Raw genomic sequence first — 19715 nt, forward strand, 5'->3', positions numbered from 1 at the left:
ACTTAGGTGTGTGTGTGTGTGTGCGCGGTACAAGCTGCGTTCACCGTGACCACCTATTTACACTCCCCGTCCTGTCCTCGAATAAAAAGACGTGATAGTGACTCTGTGGCCCTCCCTCTTCCCTCGATCCCTCCTTCCCATCTGCGCTGACTTCTCTTTTCTTTGTGCCGTGTGCCTTCCTGTCCTTCGCTCTATCATTCACTTTCTGTGTGTGTGTGTGTGTGAGAAAAAGATACCGACAGGCAAGGACGTGGTGAACGAGAGAGCAGAAAATCGGAGGCGATGGAGAAAAAGTTTGAGACTCATTGAACATGAAATTAAACGAGACCCATGCGCTAACCTGCGGAGAAAACCCTCTCACAAAATGAGTGTTTTTTTTGTTTTGTTTTTTCTGCTGGGAGCCGCTTCTCTTTTTGTTTGCTTCAGATTCTATTAATCTCTTTATTTCTCCCTGCGCGTCTCTTTCTCGAGACCTCTCCGCGAGCACGTCAATCTGTCCCTCTCTGTCCCCTCACATCTTCTCTGTATCGGTGTCTTTCTCCCTCTCAGCTGCTCGTGATGAATCCATCGCACTTCTTCGATTTCAGATGTGGCGAGGCGAGCCGAGGCCCCCGCGTCTCATGCATTAAACGCGCCAATCAGTACTCCTTCAGGGCCTGGAGGATGATCTGCCACTGGGGCCGTGGAGAGAATAATGTTTAAACATTAGCTAGTGGCTGTCGATCATGCATGTGATTGAATGTACCGAAAGCCAAATTGCTTGCGTAGCAGAAAGTGTCGCCTGTGTACGCCTGGCAAACCCAAACTCATCCTGGTTCGAAGGCTGTAACTGAAGCAATAAGCTGCTGTATTTACAAGGAGACACACTCATCCGTAATGGCTGTTGCAAAAAGCTGGATTTAGACAAATGGGTGTTGATCCTGGAGCGGCGGCACACAATACCCAGGTGGCAGCTTTTCAGAAGGGAACTGCATGAAATGCATCTCTTGGGACAACTCAAAAGGGTTCCCTAGGGATCACTGTATGTTGCTGTTTGAGAGAGAATTTTAGGGGAATTTAGTTCTTTGCTGTTGAAACAGAAAAGTACAGATTTTTTGTCTTTGCTGTAACCTTGGCCTGTCAAAATGGACTTAATTTGTATGGAATCAAACATTGTGCCAAATGTTTTGTGTATTAGATCTCTAGATGCAGACAGGAAGGCCTCTCAATGGAGTTCTCTGTCCTGATTGGATAAAGTGGGCAGGGATACCAGAAAATATCTTTTCTCTTTTACTGCGTCAGATACATGGGTTTACTGACCAAGCACTCTATTGCAGTCAATACTGTTGACACACAGCACGATTTAACACTAATTTTGATTTAAATATAAAATCTCTTACAGCAGCTTAACATATTTATTGTTTGTTTAATCTGCACGGACATTTCAAGGTGTAAAAAGTAGGTTCTGCGTTTTATTTTTGGCTATGTGCTGGACTATTTCTTGGCTGAAAGCGGTTGTCAGGCAACAAGCTGTGACTCTGTAAAGTTTCTGTTTCCAGCCAGGAAATAGGCACATAACTTTAACTTTTAACGGTGACTTGTAATTTTTATTCTGCGGTTTTTGTACCAAGATAACACGCATTACCTGTTTAGCCTCAGAGGTGCTGGTTAGCTTTGGTCAGGGCCAAGCTAGTTTTTTCCCCTCATTGTTCTCCTAAGCAAACACACAGGATTTGTCAAAATGTCAGGCTATTGATTTAGCAGGGAAATGAATGTAAGTGCAGTGTTGCATTGTCATGCAGATAAGTAAGACAATATGAGCCTGCGTTTGTCTTCAGCAGGTGGGAATGTGTGTAACCGTTCGAACCACTTTGATTCAGACAGTCAGAAAAAAAAAGAAAAAATGACAAGCCGTGTGGAAAAGCGGCACCAGATTTAGATCTAAATGGATTTTGCTGTGAATGACGCGCTTGGCCGAAAAGTGCCGGTTGATTCTGATGTAAATTCTGCTTTGTCTGAAAATGACTTTGACAGAACTTTTTGCACACGCAGCTCCGCGGGAGATGAAGCGCCTTTTACCTCCGAGCTCAGCCGCCCTGGGGATACACTGTCACTGCCCATATTGAGACTATTTTTCTCCCCTGCTGTCGATAGCATCTACCACATGGCGAAATAACTCATCGAAAAGTCTGACCTTGGGTGCAGAGGTAAACACCTGGGAGTGCTTTTGCCAGGAATCTGGCAGAGAAATACGTTTTTTACTGCAGGTTTCAGAAGAAAGACAGAAAAATAGCAGTTTTTCTAACTTATATTGTGCCGTTCACCTTCTTTTGACTCAAAGGCTTTTCAGTTGCGTTTAGATGTGTGAATGTGTTCCTGTACTTGTAGTGACAGATTTGCTATGTGACCGTGGAGCAGTGAGTCTGGGACCACGGTGACCTGTTGAAGTGTGCGTTTGTTTGTGTGTGTCCAAGGTGAAATGAGATGATGGCTGATGGCAGGTACACTGCTGACAAAACAAATGTGTCACCTTTCCCTTCTTTACTTTCCCCACTGTCTCTCGCCCCTGTTGTATCAGCGCCCCTCTTTGCACAAAACAGATGCAAGCTGGTAAAAACAGACACACACATTCACAAGAGCACAGTCCAGATAGATAAAACACAATGCCTCATCATCACTAGGAGAATTTTAGCCTTCCTAAGTTCCAACCATTTTTGCCACCAACCATAACAGAGGAACCTCCGTTGACTTTCCCGTTTACTGTCAAACGTATATGCGCTACACTGTAAACCCGAATAAGTTACCAGAACTCAAAAGAATTGAGGCAATCGATTGCCTCAATTTTTTTGAGTTGATGAACTCAAAAGTCAAAATTCTCCAGAACTTAAGGTTGGATGACTTGCTACTTGCACCTTTTGATAACAGTTAAATTAAAGTGCTCATTTAGCTCAACTCAAAAATTTGCAGTTAATATGACTTAAAGTTTTCTGTTAAGGCAACTCAATTATTTTCAGTTAATATGACTTCCAGTTTCCAGTTTTCAAAACTGGACTATCATGGTCACTGATGACAGTAAGGAGGCCCACGGCAACACCATCAAGCTCTAGCTCATCAAACTCGTCCTGAATGGATGAAGAAGAGACACTAATCACAAACTAACACATGATGGAACAGAACAGATGACACATCATTTATCTTTATCACATCTCCAGTTATATCTTCCTCAACTCTTAAGTCTTAACTTCTTGAAACTGGAAGAGGGAGATGCAATGATGGTAAATACATTCATCACATATCAAAATATACTGTTTGTGAGCTTGGATCCTCTGAAAGATTAGGTTGTAACCTAGGTTAACTAATGTTAGCTCGCTAGTTCTAGCAGCTGACCATTACATTCGTTGTAATTGGTTAGCTAGTTAGCACCATGGTGGCCAGCGGAGTTTTGCCTCTGCTGTAAACTTAGTTTATTACAATCCATGGCGTTAAATAAGTAAAAGTGAATAAATATTCATCTTCAAAACTTACAGTAAGTCCTGACTGCTGCCACATAGGTCGAACTTTCTGCCTTCTGTTGCTCCCAGCCGCCAACCATCTCTGCAGTTCAAACTTTTCTTCTTCTTTGTTTTTTCAAAGAGCGGTAAGGAATCAGTGTAGCATGCACATTAGCGCCACCTTCTGCTTCGGAGGGTGAATCAGAGATTAACTCGAAATAAAACTTAATCTCTGCAGCTGCTCAACACTTAAGTAAAAATGAAAAAACATATAGGCTAGAGTAAACTGATGCTTAAATGAAATACATTTTGTCCTCCCCTAATGTCAAATGCATTGCAGACCATTTGTCCCAATCGAATTGTTACTGTTTTTTTTACTGATTTTATTTATTTGGAGAAGCACTTTGAGATTTTATTGTATTTTAGCATGTGCTATATAAATTAAGTTTATTTTTAAATCATCCCTATTTAAAACCATAGAAATAACAGGACTTTATCATTCTTAGCATGTAATAACTTAATTCTATTAAGTTGTGCTTAAGTGATGTTTTTAAGTTATGCTCACTTAAATACAAAATAGTTCCATTTAATCAAAAAAGAAATTAGTCAAAATTACTCAAAAAGGAACAACATGTTACACCAACTTGACATAATTAAGTAAGTAGAACTTTTTTTTAACTTTGAGTATACAGTACTTAATCTATTTAATTACTTTGAACATTCGGGTTTACAGTGTATGTGCTAACTCTGACCACGTTGAAAAGAAAACAATTTTGTTGGACGTGAAAAGTGGATCGGACTGTGCCTTAGACCCCACCATCAGCTGAACGTCAACACCATCACCAGACACCTACATTTTTCCAAAGGCAACGTTACCATTTAAAGTTGCACTCTCCTGATGCCACCATATTCTTGGACACATCACATTGTACAGTACATAGTCACGTTAGGTTGGCTATTATTAGCAAAACACAAGTTAGCTAACCATAATGGTTAGCTAACATTACATCAAGATGAGTTAACCTAATCTCAGATCACCAACAACAGCGAGGTTTGCTTCCTGCTCAATTCTGTAATAGCTGGCGTTAAAAAAAAGATTTGTCCTTCCCCAGAAAAGATTTGGGGAAGGACAGATAAGTTGGCTGCTGACATGTTTTAAAGATGACTGAATTATGAAATGAATTATCAATGGCCAGAGAAGATCTGGCTGAACCTTCCTGTTAAACTTCCTTCCTGCGGTTGACCTTACCATCAGCTAAAAATCAACCAAAAGCCATAAAGGTCACATTACGATGTAAAGTCACATTTTAAAGATGCCACAATCTTCACAGACACTTCACATTCACTGTACATGTTAGCAAAACATGACCCAACTGGCTTTTTACATCAACAGGAGTTGAATGTCGAATCACAAGCAACAGCGAGGTTTGCTCTCTCATCTCTCAAGGCTATTCTCGCTTTGACTTAGACCAGAATCGATTAGCCTCAATTCACATCGTTTAGCCACGTTCACCACACTTAAAAGCACTCTAACACATTTGTAGGCATACACATGTATTAATCACTTCTTTATAGGTCATATGTGAGCAGATTCTTAACGTGACTTGAAAAACGAGTCCTTCCCCGTGTCACTCGGTCGCCTATACGAGCCTGTGGACAATTTGTTGAAGTCACTTTAACGCTGCTGGACTGTGGATGTCTTTGTGAAGAACTTGGGTCAGATTATAAGTGAAAGATCAAGAAGTTTGCTTAACCCTTATGTTGTGTTCCGGTCAAATCTGTCCGATTTAAAAGTTTTATCTCTGAAAAATGTACTTAATTTGATCAGACTGGACTGACTGAGTCCATGACTTTGTCCACAAAGAGGATTTCAACACACAAAATAAATAGCATTTATTTGCATACAATTTTGTGTATTTTATTCAACTTTTGTACACTCTTGGTGTTCCCGGTCAAAAATGACCAGTCATTAGAAATGAATGGGGGAGACTACAATTAGTGTAAAAAACTGATCTCAGGTACATCCTCATTTGTCATATGGACACACACACATGCACACACACACACGCACACACACACACACACACACACACACACACACACACACACACACACACACACACACCTTGGTTCCCAGGCAACCACCACGGGAACCTTAGCCCAGTAGAGTCTCTCTCCCGCGGGAACAACACCTGTTCTCAGAAAGTTGTTGGAACATTGTTTCAATAATATTGAACTTTTCCTGCAGCTTTGGTAGCCTATATAAATGCTTTTTTGAGGCCTTTCTCACAGTTCATTGTGTGGCAGCACCATGGCACGTCGATATACCATAAGTGAGGCTATTGATTACATATGTGATCACCACACTGGTGAGGAGAGGAGAGGCCAGGAAACTGACAGTGAGGATGGATTAGAGGAGGAAGTGTCAGAAGATGAAGACGACACAGAATATAATCCAGACCAAGAATTAACTGATGGGGAGGAATCCAGTGATGAAGAGGATGGCCATGCTGAGGCTGCTGCCACATTCAGGTCAAAGAATGGGAACTTATCCTGGTCTTCATCCCCACCTGAGACCCACCAAACCCTTTGACCAGGAACACGACTAGTGTTACTTTATGTGACTGTATAAAAAAATTAAATGGTTTCAAAACAAATGTCCTTGGTAACTTTGACCCTAAGTAGTCTGTGATAAACAATATACTATGTTTCAAACGATTATTTTTTATTGTCAAAATAATCCAGAAATGATGCTTTTTAGAACTCGAATTCAAGATGTATACGCTCAGATCAGTGAGGTATACAGGCCATAAATAACAAATAGAAGTTCAAAACTTGTAATGTTCACAAGAACTGAAGTTGTTAAAAAGATCTATCACAAGTAGTGATAATATATGTATATATGACCGGGAACACAAAATTGTTTAACATGAAACGAACACAACATGAGGGTTAAGTAAACTAACAACCAGCTTCCAGCACAACACAATAGTTTCACAGAGCCCCTTTAACATTGTGCAAAAGTCAAGCTTGTCCCACCTAGCATTAGAAATTAAGGGGGGCTAGATTCCTCAGTAGTGTGAACAGGCAGTCCAAGATTCCCTATTTGGACAGAAAGACAGATACTCATGACAACGACCATCTATCTACCGTCTCCATTTTTTCTGACTCTCTTCCTTCCTCTCCTCCTCTTTCCATCTCCCCCTCTATCTGCCCGATAAGACCAGATGACATGATTTCATGCTTGGCTGTTGGAAGATATTCTCATAATTACCGCTGTATGAAAAGAGGGGCTAACAGATTCCTCTCGCTCCCTCCCCTCTATCTGCTCACACAAAATTAATTATATGAAAAAGATGGCGATTAGTTGGTTGTTAAACAGCATTTCATGCATAAACAGGAAGGTAAGCGGTAGGCTGAGTCTGGTAGGCACTGAGTCGAATTACTGTAACGTGGATCTTTTTTTCTGCTAAGTTTTGACAACTAGGAGGTTGAAATGTGACCTGCCACGCTTACCATAGTTGACCTATTTCATGACATGTCAGATCAATGGAACTGTTGTTTTTTTTGCGCTTTTAAATTTTTTTTTTCACATGGATTGTCTTCGATCCCAGAAACAATTATGTTGAGAGTAATGTTAGAAATTATCACTAAAACCCCCAAAATACACGCAAATCATCCTTTAATCTCCCATTTTCTGTCGCCTTCTCAGTTTTCTTCCTCCAATGATTCTCTACCAGCTCTGAATTTTAATTTTATCTACTTGGCCCCTCTCTCTCTCTCTCTCTCACTTGCTCAGCGACACACACACACACACACACACACACACACACACACACACACACACACACACACACGCGCACACACACACACACACACACACACACACACACATTCCCCTTGCTATTTCTGCCTCTGCAACTTTCGGTCACTCATCTTGTCCCTCCCATCCTCTCGTTCCCTGGGTCACTCCATTAACCAGAGGGTCACTTTTCCAGCTGGTTAGCCCGGGCCAGATTTCCATCAGGTAGCTGACGTACGAGACCGTCCTGCCATCTGTGTGTGTGTGTGTGTGCGTGCGTGTGTGACAGGTTCATTTGTCAGTTTTACTCCAGTCTTGTCCTCCGGTGTGATGTTGTAATGACCCGAGGCGGCCCAGACAGAAGAATGACATTTAACACTTCACCCCCCTACCACACACACACACACACACACACACACATACACACACACGTTAATTTTGCTTCGCTAGTTTTTACTGACATCTATAGTGAGTCTTCTAAGTTAGCCAGCCAAAGGGCTGCAGTCACTTTAATTTAATGTCATTCATCTTCATCTTAGCTATTAGTCTCAATCAGAATTGGCTCATTATAATCCATGTTAAGCTGAGTGAGCTAGCACGTGTTTATGAGCCCCTTTACAAACTGCCTGTTTGTTTTTCTACACAACAGGTATGTGTAAATAACATATTAAAATTGTATATAAAAACAAAACAAATCAATACTTCATACCTTCATACACCTGCTTTCGGGCATTCAGCCGGTGCTGCGAAATCCACATGGCTACCTCAGGCAGTTGTTTTCACAATTCATGCTGCTGAGTAAACCATCTTAAGGGGTGCTAGATACACACAAGTTACATCGTTGGAATATTAATTATACATCTACAACCAGTGAAAGAATACATTTTTTTATTCAACAGCAGTTTTTTTGCCTCTCCGGCTCTCTGTAGTACAGTGCAGCCCATGTGATCCTTCCCATATTTGACCTCTAGCTTTTCTTCTTCTCATTTAGCTTCATTTAATTAAGTTCAATTTGCTCCTGAAAGGATTCGGAACACCATATACATCAGCACTAATATCAACCGTCCTCTCTCTCTCATCTGTCTTTCTTTCACTCTATCCATCTTTCCTCCCCTCCCTTCATCCATCCCATTTTAGATGGAAATAAGTTCAGCCGCGAGCAGAACAAGAGTGATTATTATTATTAATGACTCTGTGCGCGAGTGTGTGTTTGCAGGGAGTGCATGAGTTGGTGGAAGGAAACAGTCTGGTAAAAGACGGAGAACACACAGAAATCTCCCTGAAATGGAAAAAGCCATTTCACAACATAATTAGAACTCTAAAATGAGAGTTTCTGAAAAAGAATGTTCTATTAAATGTTGGTGTTTTCTTTCGTTTCAGGGTCACTGGATTCTGTGGCTTAAAATCGCCACACACGGGGACTTGAGACTTGACCTAGAGTCGTACTAAAAGATCAGAGACTCGACTCGGATTCGCAATCTGCGACTTGTGAATGTTCTTTGTTTTAAGTGTGGGAGCTGACTGCCGATAACATCAGTGTCTGTGGTCGGTCAGCAAACAAGTTTAGCTCAGCGTAATAAGCTATCTAACGTTAGCTTGCTTGTTTAGATTGTCGTTGGCCTAATATTTTGTTGCAAGTTTGCTTGCCGCACTTGCTCACATACTCCTGCCTTTGACTGTGAAAATGGTTGGGTAATTTAATAGTCCATCTTCTGTTGGCATCATCTGCTGGCTAAGTAGTCCAGTAGGACCTCAACTCTTGATCATAAAAACACAGCCGACGACCAACTTTTTTGTGTTTGTCGCAAGAGATTCTTTGTCTGTCTTGTCGCCCCTTCGTATAAATCATCAACGAGTGTGATGACGTCACTGAGATGTGAAGTGTCCCAGTGCAGCTTTAATATGAAACTTATCAGCAGTTATTATCTGGCTCTGCAAAGCATGAGGTACAGCCGTAGCTGAGAGGCTCTATAAAGAAAGCAATCTAGTGACCAAAATGTTATCTCGCAGCAGCTGGGAGACCGTGGGTGTGGAGGTGAATGAGGAAGGGTGCTGAATATCCCTTTAGGCGACGAAGTTCACCGTCGTGACCCAGGTGTGAATGTGCGTGGCGGTGATGAAGGCCACCGCCAGATAGGAAAATATGTATGCACGCATGTCAAAAACGAAATTCAATATACAGCTGCAGATGGCCGTGTTTGGTTTCTGGTTTCAACTGATTGATTACATTTGATTCTCTTAGCAACTTACCACAAAAGAGAGAGAGAGGGAGAAAGGAACTGTGCTCAATAAATATTGTTCCAGGAGTGAAGTCATCTGACATTTAAGAATCAGCCAGCCATGGCAGAGTGGAGTGTGTGTGGGTGGGTGTGTGTGTGTGTGTGTTTGTGGGCAGACAGGAGAGCCCAGAGGGCACGCAGCTCAGACAGAGTCATTATTTAGTGACACACAGATGACGGGGTGGCCTTAACAGGGACTACACGAGCATGTACACGCACACACAGACATGTAGGTGCACAGAACACACTTACCTATAAGGCCTGAGGTATCAGGATTTTAACGAAAAACTGCAGCTGTCGTTACCTGTTGCTGCTCTCTCCTTCCCTCTGCTCGTGAAAGAGCACAGGCACGGCTAACACAAAGCCAATCACTGACGTCATTTATTTTTAGATTCAGCATTTCACAGTTAGTGTCATTCCCACTTCTGAGCTGTCTTTTCTTACCTTCCTTATATCCCAAACACAGAATGAGAATGAATATTTAATGAACAAGCAAAGACATTTGTGTTTTCACTGAATCACTACTACAACTACAGCAAAATTAGGAAGACAACAGGCCCCTGGTCCAAATATCAGATGACACCCTTACAAGTTTCAGATGCGATGTGCAATCTAAATGAATAATATATGTTTATGTAGTTATAGTTTATAAATTCGCACACCGAATACGCAGTGATACGCCTCTCCAAGATCACTTTTCTTTACTTTCTCTTCGTCTGGGAAAAAAAAAAAGCATCACCTTTACGCCTTTTCGCTCAATCTAATTGTTGGCTGTTTGTGGCTTATTAGCATGACTGACATTATCCACGAGCCACCTCTCCTATTGGCTGCTTTCATGAGCCTGCTTCATGAGCATGCCATAATTAGTAACCGCACTGTACAGGATGTACATGTAATTCAGTCCTGAACTGGAGAAATTGATTCTGCAAAGAAAGGGCTTGTGTGAGCTGTGCTATATTATGGTTATAATGATAAAACAAGTGGCTGTGATTATGTGTACAAAGATGATTGGCATTCAGTTGTGTTGGTGAAATAGAGGGAAACGTGTGTTCAGCCAATCACTGTTAAACACAACTCAATTAATGTTGTTGTTCTCTCACAATTAAGTAAAATCAAATCAGTATCAAATTTGACATGGTTGTAGAAGTTTAATATCAATCAATCACACACATAAAAAGTCACTGCCACATGAAGACACTGTATTGAAGCAATTAAACATCATGATTACAACAGATTCAAGTCAATGACACCATTTAAAGTCAATTTGGTGACACTTATTTGGGCTTTGGGCTTTGAAGGTCAGGCAAACTGTCAAAGGTAAGTCCAGATAACAAGGGGGGAGCATATCAACAGACTAATCGCTAACTGCCTCTCAGTAAACACCTTGCTGAAGCCATCTATGGCTTAAACTACTAGCTGCCGTCAAAAAGATAGCACAGTTAGCCATGCAGCTAGTCGGCCCAAGCAATCGCGGAGGATGATGTTTACACCTTCCCAAGTTATCATGGTGGGATTGGGACTGAACCCAGCCTTCGAGTCGATAAAGGCCAGTCTGACGACAGGGTGTACAGCACCGAGCTAATCTAGCGGCTCTGGCTGGGACTCCGGGGGAAAGTAGCCAGGACAAGAGTGGCGTGAAGCAGGCGAGATGAGTGAAAACGATAGTCAGGCAGCACAAGCAGGGGAAGCGCAGTTTATAGCGCCGTGAATTATGGACTTAATTCGATGGTGGTTGTTGGAAGAGTGTAAAGAAAAACCAAGATGGTTTTGTATATGTTGAGTTTGAATAAAGTCTGTTTTATCAGAACATATCAGCTCATCCTAGGTTGGTAAAAGATAGAAACTTGAAACTAGAAACATTTCTTTCTTTGTCACTGACTCTGGAAAACAAGTTTATACACACACAAATCTATTGCATTACGATAGTCACTGTTTCCCTTTTCGGTAGAAAGACTAAAAGTTGGGTGAAGGGCTTAATTTGAGTAAAAATAGTAGCGTAAGAGAACATATCCAGAGAGTGCAGCTGTGTAAAGAGGGGATTTGCATGTGTTGTCCACGCAGGAAACTGCTGCAACGCTCAGATCCGTGTGTGCTTTCAAGAGATTTTGGAAACATATTAGTGAAGGAGCCTTATCCTTAGTTTGACTCTCTGACCTAACCCTGGGAGAAACTGCACGGTAAAATGGCGAACACAAACACACACATACACGCACACATGCAAACAAACAGACGTAGCTGGAGGCAGCAGTTGATGAACACCACTCTGTGATCGTGAGCCAAAGGGGTAGGAGGGAGAAAGAGGGAGGCAGATAGAAGCCCAGAGAGTAAGCACAGCTAAAATTACAGCCCTGTCACACCAAATCAGTGCCGATGACCGTGTGTGTATGTGTGTGTGTGTGTGTGTGTACGTGCGTGCGTGCGTGCGTGCTTGCGCTCGCACACAGCCAAGAGAGGGAGTGTTGTGTTCAGCTCTGCCTAAAGACATCGGGAGGAAGTAAACAAAACAAACATGCATACATACCCACATGCATACTGTACACACTCTCATAGTGCTCATGATGATGCTGTGCAGTCAATAGAGATTACGTGATGGGAGGATCAGAGCTGGGGCAGAGTCAGTCAGGGTGTCTGGACCGCTATTATCTACTGAAAACACACACACACAAACACACACTACGGTCGATTCACTCATAATCCAATCAGGCCCAAATGTAAATTTTGAAATTGCTGTTTATTCGCTAAAGAGTATTTACCCTCAAGTATTTCGTAACAGAAATGTTGTGGCAAGAGCAGTCTGGATGCAAGAGGGAGCTGGCCTCGCTCTCTGTCCATCGTTGTCTCTGCAGACAAACACAAACGATTGAAACAAGAATATACGTATACACAAACACACGCACACACACATTTTGAGCTAATATGGCTATTGCGCTGCCATATGCTGGAACAGGTGGTTGCTCTCACAGTGTCTCTAACTGAAGTTCCCTGCTTAGGATCAAACAATGGCTCTCTCCTCACAGTTCAAACTTGCGCTAACTGGGAACCGCTGCTTTGTCTTCTATTTATGCTGTCAGCCAACAGAACACATGCAAGCCTTCAAATTTGTCGAACCAAATGGTTTTTCTAAATGAATTCAGCATCACATAAGGCAGCGGTATACTGTATAGCTGCTCTTCCATTTTGAAAAAAAAGAGCTGAACATCTGTTGTCTTAAAACACAAACAATAGTCCCCCATTCCGTCTGTCATCCATCATTAATTGAGTGTTTTTCTATGTTTAATCTCAGTCTTGCTGCCCTCCAATATTAATTGGAAAATTACCATAAGCTCTCTAAAGCAGTTCGCCATGTGAAATCAGATATTCACTTCTGAGTATCATATGCAAATTTATGGCTTTTAATTGCAGAAAAACATTAGCATCCATCGCAGAATGATTCTTACTTAAAAACACTCAACAATGCTGATTATTTGGGACAAAGTGGCTCATTTGTATTTCAGGCGAATGTGTGGAACATAGAGCAGACATACACGCCGATCGCCACAACATTGAAACCACTGACAGGAGAAGTGAATTACATTTATCTTTTCATTACAAATGCAATGTTCTGCTTGAGAACCATGGGTCCTGGCATTCATTTGGATGCCACTTGACCATTTCACCCACCCAAACACAGTCGCAGACCACGTGCACCCCCTCCAGGCAACTGCACTCCCTGATGGCAGTGGCTTCCCCAGCAGGAACATGAATGCTGCAAACACCACATAAACTGCTCAGAAACAGCCCGACCAACCTGACGAGAGCTCAGTGTGTCGACCCGGCCTCCTAATTCCCCAGATCTCAATCTAATCGAGTTTCTGTGGGACTTGCCGGAACAAGTTCCGTTCATAAGGGCACCACTTGAAACCCACAGGACTGAAAGGATCCTTCACCAATGCCTTGGTGACAGACACCCCCAGAGGTCTTGTGTGTATGCCTTGACAGAGAAAATGAAGCACTGTAGTTTCCTTAGCTGGCAGGGTGATGGAGTTTCATTGGCGGAGGCACAGCACTACTTTTGGTGTCCCCTTCAGGAATTGCTCTCTCCCCTTCAAAGTTGATATTAGATATTAGTTGTACTTGGAAAAGCCCATGAATTTCCCCATTTGCACAATTTAAACATTCCTGCATTGAAGATAGTTCTTTGGCACAAGCCGCTCATCCACCATGTTGCTAGCTGTAACACATGTTGAACTGTTTTCAAAGAACCACGGGAAGTAATTTGTCCAATCAGTTGACCATCTAGTTGACTACAGAACTCTATTGGTTTGGTCACAGTCTCTAGGATTTCCTTTGAAAGAAGACTGTTGACTGTCAAGATTGATCAGAATCTAAAATCACCAACAATGACTGAGAGTGACCTTGAGTCGATAAAACTTGTGATAACAAACAGCTACACTGCTGGAATGCCCTCGAGCAAGAAATTAAGAATGCAAATAGCTTCAGGTGGGTGCTGGTCAACATCTGTCCCTGAACTGTGACACGCTTATTATGTATGGAAGATAAGCAGAAAGTAAAAAATAGTGCAATAGAATTAAAACTATACTGTCTTTCTTGTGTAAGTGTGGTTATGTTTGTATGTGTGTCTTGTGTGTGTGTGTGTGTGTGTGTGTGTGTGTGTGTGTGTGTGTGTGTGTGATGACATTGACGAATGAGCCCTACATCAGAGCAATCTGCTACCACGGCTCTATAAAGCAACCACAAATCACTTCAGGAAACATGTTTTTGAAGAGGGCCTCAAATGTCAGATGTTGTCTTTTGTGAGTGTGTCTGTGCATAAATCAGCGAGGACTGGCTTGTTTATGTGTATGTGTATGTGTGTTTATGTGGGTAAGACTTGCACAGTATTCTAGTGTATCTGAAAGAAGTGACGGATTAGTCTCTCCAGACAGTGGTTTACAAGCGTCAACTATTCTCTTTTTTCAGCTTTGATGAATGCATTTCAACTCAGTTGAACTCCTCCTGCTGAAATATGCATTTAGATCCTTCTTTTATTCAACGTTTAAAACTACAATGCCAAGCTTATCACAGTGTGAAACCACTGGAAGTCATCGACGCCTGAATATATTTTTTGTGACAGCAAAAGAAGTGAAAACATAAACTGGCTCCTAAACAAATATTTGTCTGATTCTTAAAATTTGTTGCAGCCAACTTGTTGTCAAGGGTCTCAGTGGATAGCAACGATGGTCAGTTGATTGTTGGTCCTGACTTAAATGTCACAGTTATTTGATGGAGTGCGTTGAACTTCTCTCAGATGTTGGGGATTCCTTGACTTTTCCTCCATTTGCCAAGTCGTGCCAACCATCTTAACCTAACCCTAACCCATTTAATTTCAACATTAAAGCCAATAGCTAAATATTGTGTGGGACCCCCTTGTGCCACCAAGGCAGCCTTGCCCTGTTGGGCATGGAAACAGGACCTCTAGGGCTATCCCATGATGTCTGGCAAAGGGACGTTGGCAGCAGACCCTTTGGGTTCTGATGGTTGGGTTGTTGGAGCTCCTTGGATCAGGTGTTTCCTTCATATGCTTGATTAGATAGGAATTCTGGGAATTTGGTGGCCAGCTTGATGCCTACTTGTCAAAATCCTCAGGCCACGTTTGTAGTTTGGCTGCAGACATTGTCCTGCTAAAGGAGGGCTGTTGCCATGGCCAATCTTTAGTTGGGTGGTAGAAGTCAGACTGTAATAACCACATAAATGCCAAGACCCAATATTCCTCCAGCAGAACTCTGCATTGTTATGAGATGGTCAATGTTGTTCCCTTAACCTGTCAGCGTTTCTAATGTTGTGATTGATCAGCATTTGAAGCTCCTATTAGTAAGATATCAATAATGACACTATGGTTTTTCAACTTGTCAAATACTGATGCTTTGGGATTGTGTGTTGGGTCGGCCACCATCCAAAAGCACCAGTATTCAATGAGTTGGGATTGAGATTTAAAAGTCACCTACATCACTAATAGGAGCTTCAATGATCAAACTGATCAAATGACCAATCAACTTAACTGTTTTGCATTACATTACACAAAACTTTTTGTTTTAATAATTTGCTTGGAACCATTAATTTGTAAAACTGCATTTTGTTAAACTGTATATCAATATGATTATTACATTTCCTGACAAATCCAACAAAATCCCCGGACTGTGTGTCTGTGAGTGTCTATGTGTGTGTCTATTGGGTAAATAAGGTCCAGTTTGACAGTTACCTTTGCTGTGTGCTGAAGGGCAAAAGCCCGGTGTCGCTTGGCCCCATGGGAAATATTCCTGTTCTAAACCTGGAAACAGAGTGGAGATTGTTCTTTTCATCTCCCTTTCTTTCGCTCCCTGTTTTCCCCTCTCCTTGGCCCCTCTTTCAACAGTCTCTCCCCGGCTTTCCTTCACTCTCTAACTCTCTCTCATCTCCCTCATAGCACCTGTAATTCCTGCTTTCTCCCCTAATCAGATCCTAATAGGAGAAAGCTTGCAGACGCCAGCACTAGTTAATTAATGCGCTTTTCCTCCTGCCTCTCACTGTCTCTCTCAATCTTTAACTCTTTTACACACAAGGCCCGTTAGAATCTCTTACGCAGTCATACAGTGGTATCTAAAAGGTAGAGGTGAGCGCTGGGCAGCCGGTAAACTGTGGGTCAGTAATGTGGACACAACATTAAATTCTGGAGCTTCCTTTTCGTGGGAAGATACATTAACCTTTTGTAGTTTGCAAGGCAGGTCACTTCATTTTGCGAATGGATTTTTCATCTAAAGCAGGGTTGTCTGGCAGCAAGCTCCGCAAGGTATAGTCCAGACATCCCTCTCTGATCAAAGTTTTCCAGATCCTCTCGGGGGATAGTGAGGTGTTCCTAATGCCAGATGAGATAATCTCTCCAGTCTCTCTAGTGTGTTCTGGGTCTGGCCCTAGGGTCTCCTCCCAGTTGGACAACCTTCAAAGGAAGGCGCCCAGGAGTTACTCGAACCGACTTAAATGGTTCTTTTCAAGGCGAAGAAGCAGCGGCTCCACTCCTCACCCTCAGCAACTTGTATCTGCAAATTATTCTTTCCATCGCTTCCAAAAGCATAGGTAAGGGTTTGGAAAGCTTTGCCTTTCGACTTAACTTGCTCTTCACCAGTCCGCTACAAGCCTGCGTTACTGCTGATGATGCCCAAGTCTGCTTGTCTAAGTCACACCGTTGGCCATTGGCAAAGTGCAACTTTTCAATTGAAAGTTTTTAAACATCTACAAAACACCTACAAAACCTAGAAGTGATCCAGGTATTTTTCATTCATAGAAACGTCCATGTCATTTTGTAACCCTGTGTTGTATAATGCCTGATAAATTATCATGATTACCTTGATTACCTTGATTACCTTGAACATCATTATAGAATGATTGGGCTGACCAACATAGGCCCTGCTATGTTTGATAATCTGATGAAGAATGGCTGTGATTAGAAATTCACTGTGAGCGCAGAACCTGTCACTCACAATCAATAAACTCACATTCATCCAAAAACCCTTAAATCTGACTGAATAATGTTATATCAGATATACTCTCTTGTAGTTTGGTCATGACAGTGAGAACTGCAGGTTTTCATTTTGTATCTAGCAGCAAAAAAGTTATAGCATGACAATAGCCTCACTAATGACCGTCCATGTCCTGTGACTGTGCATTATCACTGCAGCATCAAGCATCTCCCCCATGTATTTGCAGGCAGTCCAGGAAGTTGCAATGTTGCAGTGGCCAATCTGTACAATGTGTCCACACTGCATCATTATGATAAGTGGTCAAATCTACAGAAAAGTTGTAGTGATTGGACAAAAAAATTCATGTTTGCACACAATTCACAGGGATTGGAGACTGCAACATAGCAACGATCTGGAGGTCCCACCTTTGGCTTACCTTTGTAAGAATTAGCCATCTATCCATTTCAAACTTCAACCAAGTAGGAGTCAGCATGTCACCGATAAAGGAGCTGATGTGCGCTAGTTACCTCAGTTAGCAGTGCAGCTACTGTAGCTGTCCTAATGGCTGACTCAAGCCTGGCCGGACTTGAAACTCAGAACACCAGGGGAGTGTTTGTATTTTTACCACAAACACAGGACTTTTGGACTACCGGAAAAAGGTTTTCAGGCAAGAGGTTGCGGGGAAGCCGGTGACATTCACACCTTTTAGTCAGTTCAATTTTTTAATGGTTTGGATGAAACTTCCAGCATATTGCACCTTTATGACCAAATTCAGATGCAGAAGAAGATAAATTAAATCTTCATCTCATCCAAATGAAAACATTTAAGTGGGTGCATTTAGTAGGCAAATATGAGTAGATTGATATAACTACACATTGTGATACAAGAGAAAGTGCAGTTCTGTTATACAAACATATCCCCACATACTACATTACATAATGTAATTGGAAGTAAATGATTAAATGATGAACCATTATTTTGTTGGTGCAGCTCTGTTGTTAAATGTTACTTAAGAATACAAATAAACCCATTGGGGCTGCTGTAAACTTGAAGCTAGTTCATAATTCATCCTGAAAGTCTGCATCAACTCTGTGACATTATGCAAGCAGACAGTTTTGGGCTGTCATCCATCCAAACAGCTAATGCTTGGTACAGTATGAAATGTTAATGAGTGTGTGCGTGATGTTATTCTCGGTGACCCTTCCACAATCCGGCTTTATAATTGCCCCACAGTGTAGCCCCTGTCAAGATCCATGTGTGCATGAAATACAACACACACACAGAATTACATATGTACTGTACATAGGACACAGATAGATAGATCTATCTATCTATCTATCTATCTATCTATCTATCTATATGTATATATATATATATATATATATATATATATATATATATATATATATATATATATATATATATATATATATGTATACATATATATATATATATATATATATATATATATATATATATATATATATATATGTATATATATATATATATGTAAGGGATAATGACCGACGAGGTGTCCATAAACAGAAGTCAATGGACGACGCGGAGGCCTAAGAACCTCCGTGAAATCCATTAACTTCTGTTTATGGACACCTCGAAGGGCATTATCCCGCTTATACCATGGTCACTTGCCAAAGAAAATAAATTCGGACCATAAATGTACATTTTCATGCGTTTTACAATCAAAATATAAAGTTTTTCACAAGCCATAACTTCGTTTCCCTGGTAACGTCTGAGGGTTTGACTAATACCTGGAACAATCATTACTCTCCCGTAAGGTTCTTATGCAACGGAGACGTTGTTCACTCCTCCAGTAAATAGGACGGACCATAGATACGACTTGGCAATGGGAGATATTCTAGTCCGCTCAGCGATGAGCCAGCAAGCTAACGCTATGCTAGCAAGATTCAAAGTCAATAACATTGCGCACGGATGACAAACAGTAAATATAATTTGACAGTATGCTAGCTAACAAGACTAGCTAGCTAACCAGTCATGTCATTGTCCCCAAATCAATAGCAAGATTTTCACGAACAAATGACCGGCTGTGTGTAACGTTACTGTGGCCGCAGCCTGAAGCAGAGAGCTGAACAGTGAATGGGATGTGAGATTATTCCTCCCTCTCGATTATTCGCGTATCAGTAAATTTAGAGGGGAAGTGAACTTTCTGCAGCTTGTGTGTTACAGTCGCCACCCTGTGGTGTTCAGAGGATAAGACACTGAAGGACTGACGGACTGCACTCAGTGCTGGAAATATACAATTCAGATTTGATATGCCAGGTAGCGCATTAATTTTACAGCGGTAAACAGTCAATTTGACTGGAACTACTTAGTAGGTGTCCATATATCAGGGGTTAATGGACACCCTGCAGCCAATCAGAATCGAGTATTCCCACAGACCATGGTATAAATATATATATAAACATGCTATACATGTACAGATACCACGTATGGACATACTGTACACTCTGTTGCCTTAAGTAGCCAGAGATCTGTGCATACACATATATTTCCAAAAGTTCAAAGGGAACTTTTAGAGCTTAATAAATCTATGACCAGTGCAGACACATGGCTAAGATCGATCTGAAACAAGTCGAACAAAGCCAAGTCTAAAAGGCATTTATAACTAAATATGCTCCTTTGTAAAATTAATAAGGAATCTTCTCTTTGTGAA

This window comes from Sparus aurata, chromosome 23, assembly GCF_900880675.1.
Source record: "Sparus aurata chromosome 23, fSpaAur1.1, whole genome shotgun sequence".
Taxonomy (NCBI): Eukaryota; Metazoa; Chordata; class Actinopteri; order Spariformes; family Sparidae; genus Sparus; species Sparus aurata.